The 16,341-nt window shown below is 41.1% G+C and overlaps 1 protein-coding gene across 5 annotated transcripts in view; it reads right to left on the reverse strand.

Moving 5' to 3' along the window:
• Positions 1–16,341, reverse strand: part of FRMD4A (FERM domain containing 4A) — a 564,004-nt gene that overhangs the window by 34,010 nt on the left and 513,653 nt on the right. The window lies entirely within an intron of this gene.

Raw genomic sequence — 16,341 nt, forward strand, 5'->3', positions numbered from 1 at the left:
CACCTTTTCTACCTTGATGGGTTCGACAAGATCCACCGACTCCCTGGAAAAGGAAAAGCTGGTTATTACTTTGCTTCTCAGGCTCATGGAGAGCACAAGTGTTAGAAACGGGCAGCTGATACTGGGTGTGCATTCAAGGGGATTACATGATGCTATTTGCAACAGAATCAAACAACATCAAATACCTGGGGAGAAATCTAATGAAAGATGAGCAAGATCTTTACAGTGGAAATTATAATACTAGCTGAGCAAGATTAAAGACCTAAAACAATAAAAGAAATGAGACTTCAGGCCAAGATGGCAGAGTAGGTAAACACTGCACTCACCTTCTCCCATGAACACATCAAAACTACCACTAAATGACAGAACAACCATCATTTAGAATGATTTGAAGTCTAGCTGAACAGAAGTCCTAATACTAAGGACATACAGAAGAAGAAGCCACCTTGAAACTGTTGGAGATGCGGAATGGGCTGGTCTCACACCTTCATGTAGCAGTTAAGAATTGGGAGGGATATTTTGGCCATGGAGGAACCCCTGAGGAGTGAGGAGTTTCAGCCTCACATCATGCTTCCCAGTCTGGGGCACCAGTACTAGGAAGAGGAGTCGCTACAACATCTGACTGTAGAAAATAGTGGGGCTTCCATCTGGGTGAGACAGAGAGCTGCTGGAAACTCAGGCATTCTCTTAAACGGCCCACACACAGACTCACTCGCTCACATACACTTGTCCCTAATCTCTAGGAAAGAGACAGCAGCTCACAAAGCACCAGGGACATACACGGAGGACCTGAATTGACTGGCTTCAGCACGAGGGCTGGAGAGGCATGGGTGGGGGCATTCTCCCCTGGGATGGAAGCCCTGGCAGGTACTAAATCTGACCTCTCCACTAACCTGGTTAACACCATTTGCCCCACCCTGGTGATTCCGAGACCCGATCCTACACAGCTCACATGCCAGGCTCAAGCTGCTTGAAGTGGCTTTTTTAATGGAGCAGCCTGCCTTGGTTCTTGCTGCAGACTTTCCTAAAAATCCCTCAAAGGCCCACAAACCCCAAACAAGCATCAGCTGGCCTTGGAGTGCCCTGTATCTTTTGCTAAGCAGCTCCAACCCAGTACAAATGGCGACAGGTTTCAACTTGCATTGTAACTCTCATCAGGGTGGCCCCAAGCCTGGCATAAGCTGCAGCCTGTGTTGGCTCGGAATGTAGCTTCAACTAACTGGCCACAAACCCAGCAGAAGAGGTGGCTGGCCTCGGCTCACATGGTGGTGCCACAAAAGGGTCCCAAGCTCAGTACTAGTGGCAGTACTTGCCTTGGTTCTCAGCATAGCCTCTCCCAAGCACCTCCAAGCCCAGCACAGCAGCAACCAAACACAGACCATAATGTAGCTCCCAGAAGTGGCCCCAAGCTGGGCCAAGTGGTGGCTGACCTTGGCCTGCACTGCAGCCCCTCCCAAGAGGCTTCAGAACTAACACACTCTGTGGCAGCTTCAGAACACACCAGCGCACCACCCGACCAACTCCACAAACAACACACCTGAAGGGTGGACTTGGATGGCATCAGGGCCCCGCTAAAGCTACTCCTGCTCTGTGGGATCAGTTCCCACACAGGAGCTTGTCCACTGTGGTCATGACCAGCCCTCACAGCCAGTTAGCCTGAGGGTCAATTTCACCCACTGATGTGCCAACAGCAATCAAGGTGCAACTAGAACAGTCGGGTACACACAACCCACACATGTGACACTACTGGGGCACCCAGTTCAGGTGACAGAGAGATCGTGCACTGGGCCTCACAGGACACCTACAGCATAAGGCCACGCTGCCAAGATTGGGAGACATAATAGATCTATCTAATACACAGAAGCAAACACAGGGAGTCGGCCAAAATGAGGAGACCAAGAAACATACCCCAAATGAAAGAACAAGACAGCACTTCAGAAAAAGAATTAAACAAAATGGAGGCAAGCAATCTACCAGATACAGTTCAAAACACTGGTTATAAGGATGCTCAATGAACACAGGGGAAGAAAAGATGAACTCAGAGATAGAAGCAAAGAGATACAAACCATAAAAAAGAACTAGTCATGAATAAAGAGCACAATAACTGAAGTAAAAGAATACATTAGAGGAAATCAAAAGCAGCTTAGATGAAGGAGGATCAAATTAGTGATCTGGAAGACAAGGTAGCAGAAAAACAACCAAACTAAACAGCAAGAAGAAAAAAGAATTAAACAAAATGAAGATAGTTTAAGGGACCTCTGGGACATTAAGTGTACCAACATTTGCATCATAGGGGTACCAAAAGAAGAGAGACAGCAATGGATTGAAAACCTATTTGAAGAAATAACGACTAAAAACTTCCCTAATCTGGTAAAGGAAATAGAGATACAAGCCCAGGAAGCACAAAGAGTCCCAAACAAGAATCCAAAGAGGCCCACACCAAGACACATCGTAATTAAAATGGCAAAGGTTAAAGACAAACAGAGAATCTTAAAAGCAGCAAGAGAAAAGCAGTTAGTTACCACAAGGGAGATCCCATAAGACAGTCAGCTGATTTCTCAACAGAAACTTTTCAGACCAGAAGGAATTGGCAGGAAATATTCAAAGTGATGAAAAGTAAGGACCTACAACAAAGATTACTCTACCCAGCAAGGCTATCATTTAGACTTGAAGGAGAAATAAAGAGTTTCCCAGACAAGAAAAAGCTAAAGGAGTTCATTGCCACTAAATGTTAAAGGGATTTCTTTAAGTAGAAAAGATAAAAAATATGAATAAGAAAATAGAGGAAAGGAAAACATTCTGACAAAGGCAAACACTTAGTAAAAGCAGTGGATCAACTAACTATAAAGCAAGTACAAAGGTTAAAAAGCAAAAGTAGGAAGACCAGGTATAATTACAATAATAAATAATACACACAAACACACATGCACAAAAGAAGCAAAAAATAAGGACAAAACCATAAACGTGGAGTGGGAGAGTAAAAATTGCAGTGATTTTAGAACGTGTGAAACTTAAGTGAAAATCACCTTAAAACAGACTGCTATAAACATAGCTTGATATGTACGAAGCACATGGTAACCACAAACCAAATATCTATAAGAGATACACAAAAAATAATGAGAACGGAATCAAAAAACAACACTATAGAAAGTTAACAAGAGAAGAGAGCAAGAAAATAAGAAAGGAACAGAGGAGAACTACAAAAACAATCAGAAAACAATAAAATTGGAATAACTACATACCTATGAGTAATTACTTTAAATGTTAATGGACTAAAAGCTCCAATCAAAAGGCAGGGTGGCTGAATGGATAAAAAAATCAAGACTTCTACATATGGTGCCTACAAAAGACCCATTTCAGATCTAAAGATATACACGGGCTGCAAGTAAAAAGATGAAAGAAAGTATTTCATGCAAACAGGAATGAAAAACAAACAAACAAACAAACAACAAAAAAAAACCAGGGTAGAAAGACTTTAAAACAAGGGCTGCAACAAGAGACAAAAAGGGCATTTCATAATGATAAAAGGATCAATCCAACAAGAGGATATAACTCTGGTTAACATTTACACACTCAATGTAGGAGAACCTACATATATAAAACAATTACTGACATACATTAAGGGACAGTCAACAGTAATACAGTCATAGTAGGGGACTTGAACACCACATTGACATCAACGGATAGATCATCCAGACAGAAAATCAACAAGTATGCAGTGGCCTTAAATGACACATTAGACCAGATGGACTTAATTGATAATTTTGGAGCTTCTCACCCAAAAGAAGCATAATATACATTCTTTTCAAGTGCACATGGAACATTTTCCAGGACAGACCACATGTTAGACCACAAAACAAGACTCAATAAATTTAAGAAGATTGAAATCATATGAAGCATCTTCTCCAATCACAATGGTATGAGACTAGAAATCAGTTACAAGAAGAAAACTGAAAAACACATAAACACGTGGAGGCTAGATAACATGCTAGTAAACAATGAATGGTTTAACAATGAGATCAAGAAAGAAATGAAAAGATACCTTGAAAATACAATGACCCCCAAATCCCATGGGACACAGTCAAAGTAGTTCTAAGAGGGAAATTTTTAGCAATGCAGGCTGAATTCAAGAAATAAGAAAAATCTATAAATAAACAATCTAACCTTACACCTAAAGGAACTAGAAAAAGGCCAAAGGCCAAAGTGAGCCGAATGAAGGAAATAATAAAGATCAGAGTGGAAGTAAACAAAATAGAGTCTAAAAACACAACAGAAAAGATCAATGAAACGAGGAACTGGTTCTTTTAAAAGATAAAATAAAACTGACAAACCGTTAGCCAGACTCATCAAGAAAGAAAGAGAGGGCCCAAATAAATAAAATCAGAAATGAAAGATAGTGACAACTGACACCACAGAAATACAAAGGATTATCAGGAAATACTACAAGCAATTATATATATGCGAACACATTGGACAACCTGGAAGAAATGGATACGAGTAAATTCCTAGAATCATACATTCTTCCAAGGCTGATTCAAGAAGAAAGAGAAAATCTGAACAGATCAATAACTACCAACAAAATCAAATCAGTAGTTAAAGAATTCCCGACAAAGGAAAGCCTTGGACCAGATGGCTTCACAGGTGCATTTTCCCAGACGTTCAAAGAAGAATTAACATCTATCCTTTTCAAACTATTCCAAAATACTGAAGAGGAGGGAAGGCTCCCAAACTCATTTTATAAAGTCAGCATACCCTGATACCAAAACAAGACAGACACTACAAAATATATACATGTATATACATATATATATATATATATATATATATATATATATATATATATGCCAATAACCCCGATGAACAGAGATGCAAAAATCCTGAACAAAATAATAGCAAACTGAATTCAGCAATACATGAAAAAGATCATACACCATGATCAAGGGGGATTTATTCCTGGGATGCAAGGCTGGTTCAAATCCGCAAATCAATTACCATGATACACCACATAAACAACATGAAGGATAAAAATCATATGATCATATCAATAGATGCAGAAAAAGCATTTGACAAAAATACAACATCCATTTATGATAAAAATCTCTAAGCTAAAAGATAAAAATCTCTAAGTGGGGATAGAGGGAGCATACCTCAACATAATAAAGGCCATATATGACAAACCCAGAGCTAACAACATACTCAGTGGTGAAAAGCTGAAAGCCTTTTCTGTAAGATCAGGAGCAAGACAAGGAGGTCTACTTTCACCACTTCTATTCAACATAGTATTGGAAGTCCTAGCCACAGCAATCAGACAAGAAATCAAAGGCATCCAAGTTGGAAAGGAAGAAATAAAATTTGCAGATGACATGACACTAACAGAGAGAACCCTAAAGAATTCACCAAAAAACTATTAGAACTAATAAATGAATTCAGCAAAGTAGCAGGATACAAAATTCATGTTCAATAATCCATTGCGTTTTTATACATCAATAATGATCTATCAGAAGAGAAATGAGGAAAAAATACCATTTACAGTTGCATCAAAAAGAATAAAACCCATAGGAATAATTTTAACCAAGGAGGTAAAAGACTTGTACTCAAAAAACTACAAGACATTGAAGAAGATACACATAACTGGAAGCATATACTGTGCTCATGGATAGGACGAAGTAACATCATTAAAATGTCCAAACTATCCAAAGCAGTCTACAGATTCAACGTAATCCCCATCAAAATAGCAATGGCATTTTTCACAGAACTAGAACAAATAATCAAAAAATTTATATGGAAGTATAAAGGACCCCGAATAGCCAAAGAAATCTTCAGAAAGAAAAACAAAATGAAACTAGACTGCTTTCTGTCACCATATATCAAAATTAATTCAAAATAGATCAAAGACCTAAACAGAAGACCTGAAAGAATAAACTACATAGAAGAAAACATAGGTACTAAACTTATGGACCTTGGATTCAAAGAGGATTTTATGAATTTGACTTCAAAGGCAAGGGAAGTAAAAGCTAAAATAAATGAATGGGACTTTATCAAACTCAAAAGCTTCTGCACAGCAAAAGGAAGCATCAACAAAACAAAAAGACAACCAACCAAATGGGAGAAGATATTTGCAAACAACGCCTCCAATAAGGGGCTAATGTCCAAAATATATAAAGAACTCATACCGTGTTTCCCCGAAAATAAGACCTAGCCGGACAATCAGCTCTAATATATCTTTTGGAGCAAAAATTAATACAAGATCCGGTGTGATATTATATTATATTATATTAGACTTAGTCTTATATTATAGTAAAATAAGACCGGGTCTTATATTAATTTTTGCTCCAAAAGACGCATTAGAGCTGATTGTCCCGGTAGGTCTTATTTTTGGGGAAACACGGTACAACTCAACAAAAAAAACCCAAACAATCCAATTAAACAATGGGCAGAGAACGTGAACAGACACTTCTCCCCAGAAGACATACAAACAGCCAACAGATATATGAAAAAATGCTCAACTTCACTAGCTATTAGGGAGATGCAAATCAAAACCACAATGAGCTAGCACCTCACCCTAGTCAGAATGGCTATCATCAACAAGACAAACAACAAGTGTTGGAAAGGCTGTGGAGAAAAAGGAGCCCTCATACACTGTTGGTGAGGATGTAAATTGGTACAGCCACTATGGAAAACAGTATGGAGGTTACTCAAAAAATTAAGAATAGAATTGCCATATGACCTAGCAATCCCTCTCCGGGGTATCTATCCCCCCAAATCTGGAAACATTTATTTGTAAACATATATGTACTCTGATGTTCACTGCAGCATTGTTCACGGTGGCCAAGACATGGAAACAACAAAAGTGTCCTTCGATAGATGATTGGATAAAGAAGATGTGGTATATGTACACAATGGAATACGACTCTGGCATAAAAAAAAAAGATGAAATACTGCCATTTGCAACAACATGGATGGATCTTGAGATTATTATGCTAAGCGAAATAAGTCAGACAGAATAAGTCAAGAACCACATCACTCATATGTGGGATACAGAACTGAAAGCAACAAAGGAACAAGACAAACAAAGAAATAAATAAAAACGCATAGACACAGACAACAATTTAATGGTTACCAAAGGGTATGGGGGGAACGGGGAGGTAGAAGAGGGTAAAGAGGGTCAAATATATGGAGATGAAAGGAGAATTGACTCTGGATGGTGAGCACACAATGTGATATATAGATGATGTATTATAGAAATGCACACTTAAAACCTATGTAATTTTACTAAACATTGTCACTCCAACAACTTTAATTAAAAAAAAATAAAAGGCAAAAGAAAAACAAAGTTGTAGGTATCACGCTACCTGATTATTAAACTATACTAGAAGTTTAATATACTAGAAGTCAAACAGCATGGTACTGGCATACAAATACACAGATCAATAGAACAGAATGGAGAGCTCAGAAATAAACCCACGCCTATATGGTCAATTAATCTATGACAAAGGAGGCAAGAATATACAATGGGGTAAAGACAGTCTCTTCAATAAATAGTGTTGGGAGACTGGACAGACACATGCAAAAGAATGAAACTGGATCACTTTTTTTATACAAGAATAAACTCAAAATGGATTAAAGACTTCAATCTAAGACCCCAAACCATAAAACTATAAGAAAACATAGGCAGCAAACTCTTTGACATTGCTGTTAGCAATATTTTCTTTGGATATGTCTCCTCAGGCAGGGGAAACAAACAAACAAAAAAAACAAATGGGACTACATCAAGCTAAAGAGTTTTGCACAGTGAAAGAAAATGAACAAAATGAAAATTCAACAAATGAAAAGAGAACCTACTGAATGGGAGAAGATTCTCTCCAATGATACATCTGATAAAGGATTAATATCCAAAATATATAAGGAACTCATACAACTTAACCCACAAAAATTAACAATCTGATTAAAAATGTGCAGAGGTCCTTAGTAAACACTTCTCCAAAGAGGGACATACAGATGCCCAATAGACATATGAAAAGATGCTCAACATCACTAATCATCAGATAAATGCAAACTAAAACCACAATGAGATATTGTCTCACACCTGTCAGAATGGCTATATCACCAATAAATCAAACAAGTGTTGGAGAGGATGTGAGAAAAGGGAACCTTCTTGCACTGTTGGTGAGATTGTAAATGGCACAGCCACTATGGCAAACAGGATGGAGGTTCCTCAAAAAATTAAATACAGAACTACCTTATGACCCAGCATTCTACTTCTGGGTACTTATCCGAGGAAATCCAAAACACTAATATGAAAAGATTATGTTCACCTATGTTCACTGCAACATCATTTACAGTAGCCAAGATATGGAAACAAACTAAGCGTCCATCAACAGATGAATAAAGAAAATATGGGGTGTACCTACAATGGAATACTACTCAGCCATTAAAAAGAAGGAAATCTTGCCATTTGCAACAAGATGGACAGTGCTTGAGAGCATTGTGCTAGGTGAAGTAAGTCAGACAGAGAAAAGACAAATACCGTATGATCCCATTTATATGTGGAGTCTAAGAAAAAAAATCCTGAAATTATAGATACAAAGAATAGATTGGTTGTAGCCAGAGACAGAGGATGGAGAAAATAGGCATATGGGTGAAGGTGGTTAAAAGGTACAAACTTTCAGTTATAAGATAAATAAATCCTGGGATGTAACGCACAGCATGATTATAGTTAACAATACTGTGTTGTACACTTGAAAGTTGCAAAGAGAGTAAATCTTGAAAGTTCTTATCACAATATAAAAAATTTGTACCTATGTGTGGTTTGGATGTTAAGTAAACTTATTGTGGTGATGATTTTGGAATATATACATATATCAAATCATTGTTTTGGACACCTAAAACTAATATAATGTTATATGTCATTTATATCTCAATAAAAAAAGACAGATGGTTTGGGAAGCACATTTTTTCCAAATGAAATTAGGTTTCAATTATTGAATGCTGCATGTCAACTGTAATTGAAAAAAAAAATTAAAAAACAAACAATAGAGATATGAACCATGGTCATGGATTAGAACCTTAACATCATAAAGATCTCAGTTCTCCAGGAATTAAACAAGAGAATCATGGCAATCCCAATAAAAAATCCCAGTGGGATTTTTTTGGGGAAGGAGGTAGGAACGCTATTTCCAAATGAAACATTTTTTGGACAATTCAGTGAATGGTTGACAGATATGAAAATAATCCAATCAGAATTCCAATCAGAGTCAATTGGTCTGCGTCTTCTAATGGTAAAGAAGGTATTTCAGAATAAGGCTAGAAAGGACTCTGCCTTTGTATCGAAAGCTCTGCCATACTCAAATCGTCCCATAAACATACTCTACTGTCTTATTTAGTCTCTGAGCTGGAAACCCCATATTCCCTCAGTTACCATGCATTTAGGTTCTTATAACCCTAATAATGAAGAATTCTCAATGTCTCCAAACATTTTAACCCTAATTTGGGCTTTTTCCTTTTTCTCCCCCACGCCATTCTAGCTTGAAATAGAAAAATCTGTCACTGCAGGAATATACCGTCTTTATGCCTCCCCAGTACCTCATAAATATTAACTTGAATAAACAGATAAATGTTGTCAGTCATACACTTGGATGTTATAATTAAGTTGTACCTCATCTTGCTCAAGAAACCTAGTACCTCTAAGGCATTTCTTTATAGAAGCTGCCTTCCAAACCTTTAATCATTTTTGTACCTCTCCCCTGGATTTTGTCATGCTTCAATCACAGGTTGCCAAATCCCATAGCAAACTCGAACAAAAGTGTGACTCTTATGAAAGCTCCATTAATTCATGGGTCTCAGACACTAAATCCATAGGGTGTCATGTTCATGGATACAGGACTGGACAGGCTCCCCTTTCCGAATGGTTCAGGTTTTCTGCTTCCTTAAGTCAGTGATCCCACGCTCACCAGTGCTACCTCCAAGTTTACATCCATCCACTACGACACACTAGCTAAATCATTCTGAATCTTCATCTGGTTCTTGGAGTTACAGTCACCAACCACATTCGAAGACATGGGAACATTTAATGAGGTACTTGCTCTCTCTGTTCCATCACCTAAAGAATGACTAAGAATGTAAAATAATACTGGATGGAAGTCAGACTTTAGACAGATAAAACAGGCCTGGGGAAACTTGGGTCCAAGAAAGATGAAAGAATTTCTCGCTCATGTGAAAACGTCATTGTTTTCCCTTTCACCCTGCCTATCCTCTCAATAGGAAATGATGCTATATTAGGTCAAATCGAAGAAACAACTATGTGCAAGAAATAACTCTATATCGTACGGCATTAAACACTGGAAGGTAAAGCACAAGTCTTTAGATCATCTTGTCTCTAGTTACGAGATTAGGTAAGCTTTGGTCTTGAGTTACAGGGCTCATTAGTGCTACTGAAATTATTACTGTTTATAATAATTAGCCTAAATACCCAACCCACGTAAGACAGGCTGGGCGGCGCAAGAGGCCCTCTGTGTGTCTGGCGTGACTAAGGCTGGCTCTTTCACACCTTTATTCTGAAAATTGTTTCATGAGGAAAAAAAAAAACTTGTTTCTGCAAATTGAGTCAACCTGGCCTGGACACGTACATTTTCATTTCAGTGGTAACTGGATGGCTGAGTAGTGGGTAGAACAGCTCTGGGTTTGATGAACTCTAAACCACACTGGATGTGTGACCCTGGGCAAGTGACCTGCCCTCCTTAATTTCTTGTAAAGACTAAGTGAGACAATGCACATACAACACCACTGTGTCTGGTGTTGTTTACTCAATGTTGAGTAAAAATGTACCACGAGTGAGCACACATACGCTTATGTACACGTACACACACACACACACACACACACACACACACACACACACAAAACCCCCCAGTAGAATTAGAGAGAAATCATTGAAACCCCCTCCTTGCCATTGTTCGGGAAGGTATTGGTCAAAGAAAAGAACCTCACTGTGCATTTCAACATTCCCCTGGGTTCCAAAGCTCTCCTTTAAAAGGAGCGGTGTGGGTCTAGGCAGTATTTTGAAACTATGTTTCTCGAGCCCCTGGGTTTGCAGACATGCCTTTGGGGCTGCTATAGATGAGGGTGGCAATGGGATCAAGAGATCCCGTGGGTTCTGGGGCCCCCACTCTGCACACCTCAAGCTAGGGCAGCTCCGACTTGACCTGTCTCATGCATTTAGGTTCCTGTCAGATTGCACTGCAAAGAGGTTCCCAGTGCCTTTGTTACTTTAAAGAGAATCCCCTGGTCCAGAGCAAGGGTTCAGCAATCCAGGCTGCTCTATTTCACAGCTTGTGGGATCTGAGCCTGTGGGGCTGTTACCTGCAACCAGGCAAATATGACAACGAGGAGGGGAGGCAGTGGGTGTCCCAGTGACAAAAATGCCCCAGTGACAATTCCACAGAAAGAAGCTCAGAGGCATCAGGAGAAGGAGCCCCAAGTGCTGGGGGAGGTTGAGGAGGTTCCTGCCACCTCCACAAGTGCCCTCTAGGCACCCCCTGAACGGCATGGTTGACATCCTAAAAGGGGGGCCAGCAAGTCAGCCAGAAATCAAGAGGCAGATCCACTGCTAATCCCCTCAAGTGACAGAGTGATTCCAGGAAGAAACCCAGTCAGAAAAGAGCCTCAGGGGCTCACATCAACGGTAATCTTACAAACTAAAGGTTCGTGAGCATAACAAAAAGGATTCCAGACACAGAAATAACTTCAACTCAGCTCCTAGACTTGGCGAACAGAAGCTGTTGCTATGGACTCTCCTTTTCTAGTTATTTGAACACATATGACCATCTGCAAGACCACTCCACGGTTGTGAGTGTAGCCCTTCAGAAATTAAAAAGATGTAAACCTGCTATCTTTGAGAGGGACAGTGAAGGACAGGAAAGAAACCTGGATTTCCATCACCTGTCTGCTATTAAATGGTGTAACACCTTGACTTACTAACCTCTCAGAGTCATCTAGAAATGACCAACTAACCAGTCTCCAGAATTCCTCCAAACTTGAAGAATCTATTACTGAAGACACAACTTCCTTAGGCAGCTCCCTCTTGTCTCTAGCAGTCATTTTTGCAGTTTGTACCAAAGGAATCGCTCACACAGTGCTATCTTCCTTGTTTTCTTTGCCATCCAGCCTCTAGAAAAGACAAGCGTCCTGCCAGCTCTGGTCCTTCTCCTAGTTACTGAGATAGTTAGCCTCAAATTGTAAGGGCACGTCTAATGAAACCAGCGCTGAAACCATTTCCTTTGTCATCTTAGCAACCGACCAAAGCAAATACTAGTAAGCTTGAATGCTAAATAAGCGTCCGAGCTGTCTTGGGGATGAATGAAGTAAGAAGGTACATGGGACCTCTGCACTGGGGTCAGAAGAGTGAGATTTCAAAATCTGCAGCTTGAACAAACTGTAGCCAAGTTATGCATCATGAATGGCGCAGGAAGCAAAAGAAAAACAGAGGTAACTTGCATATCTCTGAAAGATATTAGTAATACATAAATACTCTGTCGTTATTAATCAACGTTTAGAGCAGTACCTAAGCCTATAGGAAAGAATGCTTTAAATATGCTTTGGCAATCATACGCTGGCCTTGTGGCCTCCTGAGGCAGAAGTCGACAATCTAGTAGTTTAGAGTTAACAGGTCTGGGCTTGAGTGCCAGCTCTGCGATTTACTACCTGCGAGGAATTGGCCATGTTATACGACCTACGACTCAGTTTCCTCCCCTATAAGAGGGGAATGAAAACAGGATGTCTTCAGAAGTTGGGAGAATTAGACGAGACAATGCTTCCAAGATGCTTAGAACAGAGCTCAGAACATAGTGCTACCTGAATATTTGTAGTTATTTGTATTAAATAGTGTTCCAGGCCTATACATTCAGGAAACAGGGGAAGAGAAGGGAAAGGAAGTGGGTTTTCACAGAACTCCTGACAGGAGCTTCCCCCATGTTCTACTTCATTTAATCTTCACAAACACAGTGTCCCCGTTTTCACAGAAGAAGCTACTGGCACGTGGGGAGGCAGAGCTAGGATTCCAACACAGCTCTGTGTGGACTGTTTGGTCCCTAGGATGGAATCACGATGAGGGGAGGAACTTTCTGTCTTGGTCACTGCTGGGTCACCCCCATAAAAACGGTGTAGTGAACTGTCATACCGGCCTTTCCAGCCAGACCCCCTCCCCAGTACTGCATGGATTAACACGCAGGCAGAAGGAAGGAGAGGGAGGAGCTGGGGATTCTTCTGACGCGCCAGTGACAAGTCTCTGGAGCACCTTCGTGTGCAGGTGGGGTGGGGGAGACAGGTGACTGGACGGGGCCCCGGCCTCAGAGAGCCTTGGTCTGGACATGAAAAGCTACTGCCAGGAGGAGGCAGGAGACAAGCCGTGTGAAGGAGGCAGAGGCAGCAGCTGCCAAAGGGGGGACTCGCAGCCCGGGCCAGTTAGATAATTAACCGGGACAGCTGATGGTCACCCGTCTGGCCTGCGCAAGGGAGCTGCTCCCTGCATTTCACTGCCAAGACACCCAGTGGCAGATTCCTTCTCTCATAAACCTTCCATCCCACTTGTCGCTCGGGAGCTACCTATTTGAATGACACTAGATTGAAAATACAATCTTTTGTTTTTGGCTATTATTATCATGTTTCTCTCCGAATCCACACGATTTTATAGAAGCAGACCACGAAGCATCTGGCCGGAAGGGAGAACAAAAAGATCTGACCTCATAGAAGATAATTCCTCCAAAACACAGCCAGGAGAGTTTGGGAGATGGGCTCAAGGTCAGAAAGTCATTTTCAGTGGGGATCTGGGAATCTTTGTAGTGAACTCCCCGATGCTGTGGCCAGTATTGGTGGAATACGTGGAAAACCTGTTCTGCCACCTCTGGAGAAACTTCCCCCTCCCTCTCTCATTTTCCACCCAGCTGGGGAACTCCAGACTCCCCCCAGTGGGCAGCCGGCTCCCTCGGCAGGATGTGGGGGACACGGGCACACACAGCAGCTCCCCTCCCACCAGCAAGCACATGGAAGGATATTCTCACTCAGGAGAATTTGCTCCAATCTTTCAAAAGACCCTGGACAACTCAGCACCGGATATGAGAGCGCATCCTACGAAAAGCATGTTCTCAGGAACTGTGGCTCAGCTGTTTTCACACAGATGGAACACTGATGACCATTGGTCTCCAAAGACAGGAGAGGTGCTTTCCTCTCTGAGAGGAGGTGAAATTCAAAACAAACAGCATCCCAGAGAAGAAAGAAATCTGTTGTCCTAAAAGTAAGCGAAGGAAGTGACAATCTGTCTGTTAAGGCCTTCAAGAAAGAAAAGAAAAAAAAAGAAGGCATATTCCCAGCAGGTCTGTAAAAGCTGTCAGGAAAAGTTCTGGCAGACACCCCAGGAGTAAATACAAGGGAAGGTTTTGAACTCTTCTTTATGATGAAGACATATTTATTTGCCTTACAGATCCTCAATTATGAATTCCTTACTTAAAAGACAGATGTCCTAAGAGACCATGGAAAATAGGGCCACACTGCAGATTGTAGGCTGAACATGTGGTCCCTGCAGACCGTCTCAGAGAATTCAATGTGATTTTTAACATGAAAAATGCGTGCTCGGAAAACTTGTCACCCGGGTCAGAAAGTGTAAAAATAAAACAGTTCACTTAAAAGAGTAGAAATGGAAGCTCTTTGAGAAGCAGACACCTTTTAGTGATAGCCTGGAGTGTCTGGCCAGATGCCATGGTTCCATGGCACTTTTACCACATGATGGAGAATATAACGAGAGAACGAGAGGGGGAGAGGGAGTGGGAGGAAAGGAGAGGGGAGAGAGAGAGAGGAAATTGAATAATTGATTACAAAAATTAGCAGCAGCAGTTTGTAAAACACCTCCTTGAAACTACACTTTATGAGTAACTCATACAGTTTCCATTTCTTATACTGTGAAATGAGGGGGCTTATCTTTCTGGCTCCAAGACTCTGTTATTCTATTGCAATATTGAGAGGGCTGGCCTGAATGGGAACAAAGCAATGCCTATGAGAGCTGATAGCGATATTTCTTTTTCAGGGTCTAAAATTTCATCACTGGAAAATCATTCGTTTAGATTACACATTGACGTTCTGTCCTGGGTCTCCTTAGTAGGTAAATATTCCTTTACTAGGAATCACCTGAGGGCATAAATGCATCAGTATAAATGACTCGATTGGGTTTTATTTCCCCAATATGAGAGCAGAAAGGGACAAACATTCTATTGTCTGAGTTTTGACTCGGCCCGTCCTGCTGAAACAAGTGCAGGATATCCACCCCACAGAAAGAGACTCCTCAGCCCTCCCTGGCTACACAGCCCGTGCAAACTCACCCTGGCAGAAGCCGAGTCCTGGGCCGTGCCTGCAGGGCTAGACCCGTCTGCAGAGCCCCGAGGTGAGGACCAAAATTAAAGCCCCTGGCATCCTGCTTACCATGAGACCTAAAAGGTGAGGGACAGACAGCTGATAACAGAGAACGTTAAGAGACTGGACAGAGATATAAGAAGGAGATAAAGGGAGAATAAAGAAGAAAGGATGAAGATAAAGAGAAAAATGAAAAAAAAAAAAAAAACCACTGTGATTTATACCTGCGTAAGGCAGTGTATTTTGAAAGGCAGTGTGTTTTGAGTTGAACGGAGCCAGGACCAGAAAGCTGGCAGACGCCTATCAGATCCCTTGTCAGTATGGGGCGATCAGATAGCTGGCATCCTCATTGTTACATTAGTTATTAATAAACTTCCTAACAATGGGAGGAAGTGTTAGTATTCAGAGAATGAGAATGTGCGAAGCGTTGAGTAATGCATGTGGACGGATCCCAGGCAAAGTGAGGCCCCACGATTAGCACAACACATCTGCTCCAGAGTACCAGGTATCAGAGCTGGGACACAATAGCAGACTACAGGGTGTGTGCGTGTGTGTGTGTGTGTGTGTGTGTGTTGCTCTTTTTAAAAACCAAATCACCACCACATTCTCCACAGTTGATCACAGTGAAGATGACTCAACTGCCACCGCGTTCCTATTTATAGCCACAACATGTCGTTTTGTTTTGTAGAGAATAGGTGGCTTATGCCCCTCCATTTCCATTCAAGGAGGTGACCGATCAGTCCTTTTGTTCCATTTTTTTAAAGAAAGAATGCACAGTAACATTTTGTGTTTGGGTGGTTAATGCAGTAAGCCACGTGGGCCTGCAGAACAGTGGGTATTTCCTAAGTGAGTCTGCGCCACTTTCTTGAAATAGGCTGATCTCCCTTGGCTCTTACACGCCTACTGAAATCAGCATTGTTTTGGGAACGGCAGATTCCCTGAAAC

Source organism: Rhinolophus ferrumequinum, assembly GCF_004115265.2.
Source record: "Rhinolophus ferrumequinum isolate MPI-CBG mRhiFer1 chromosome 5 unlocalized genomic scaffold, mRhiFer1_v1.p scaffold_110_arrow_ctg1, whole genome shotgun sequence".
Lineage (NCBI taxonomy): Eukaryota > Metazoa > Chordata > Mammalia > Chiroptera > Rhinolophidae > Rhinolophus > Rhinolophus ferrumequinum.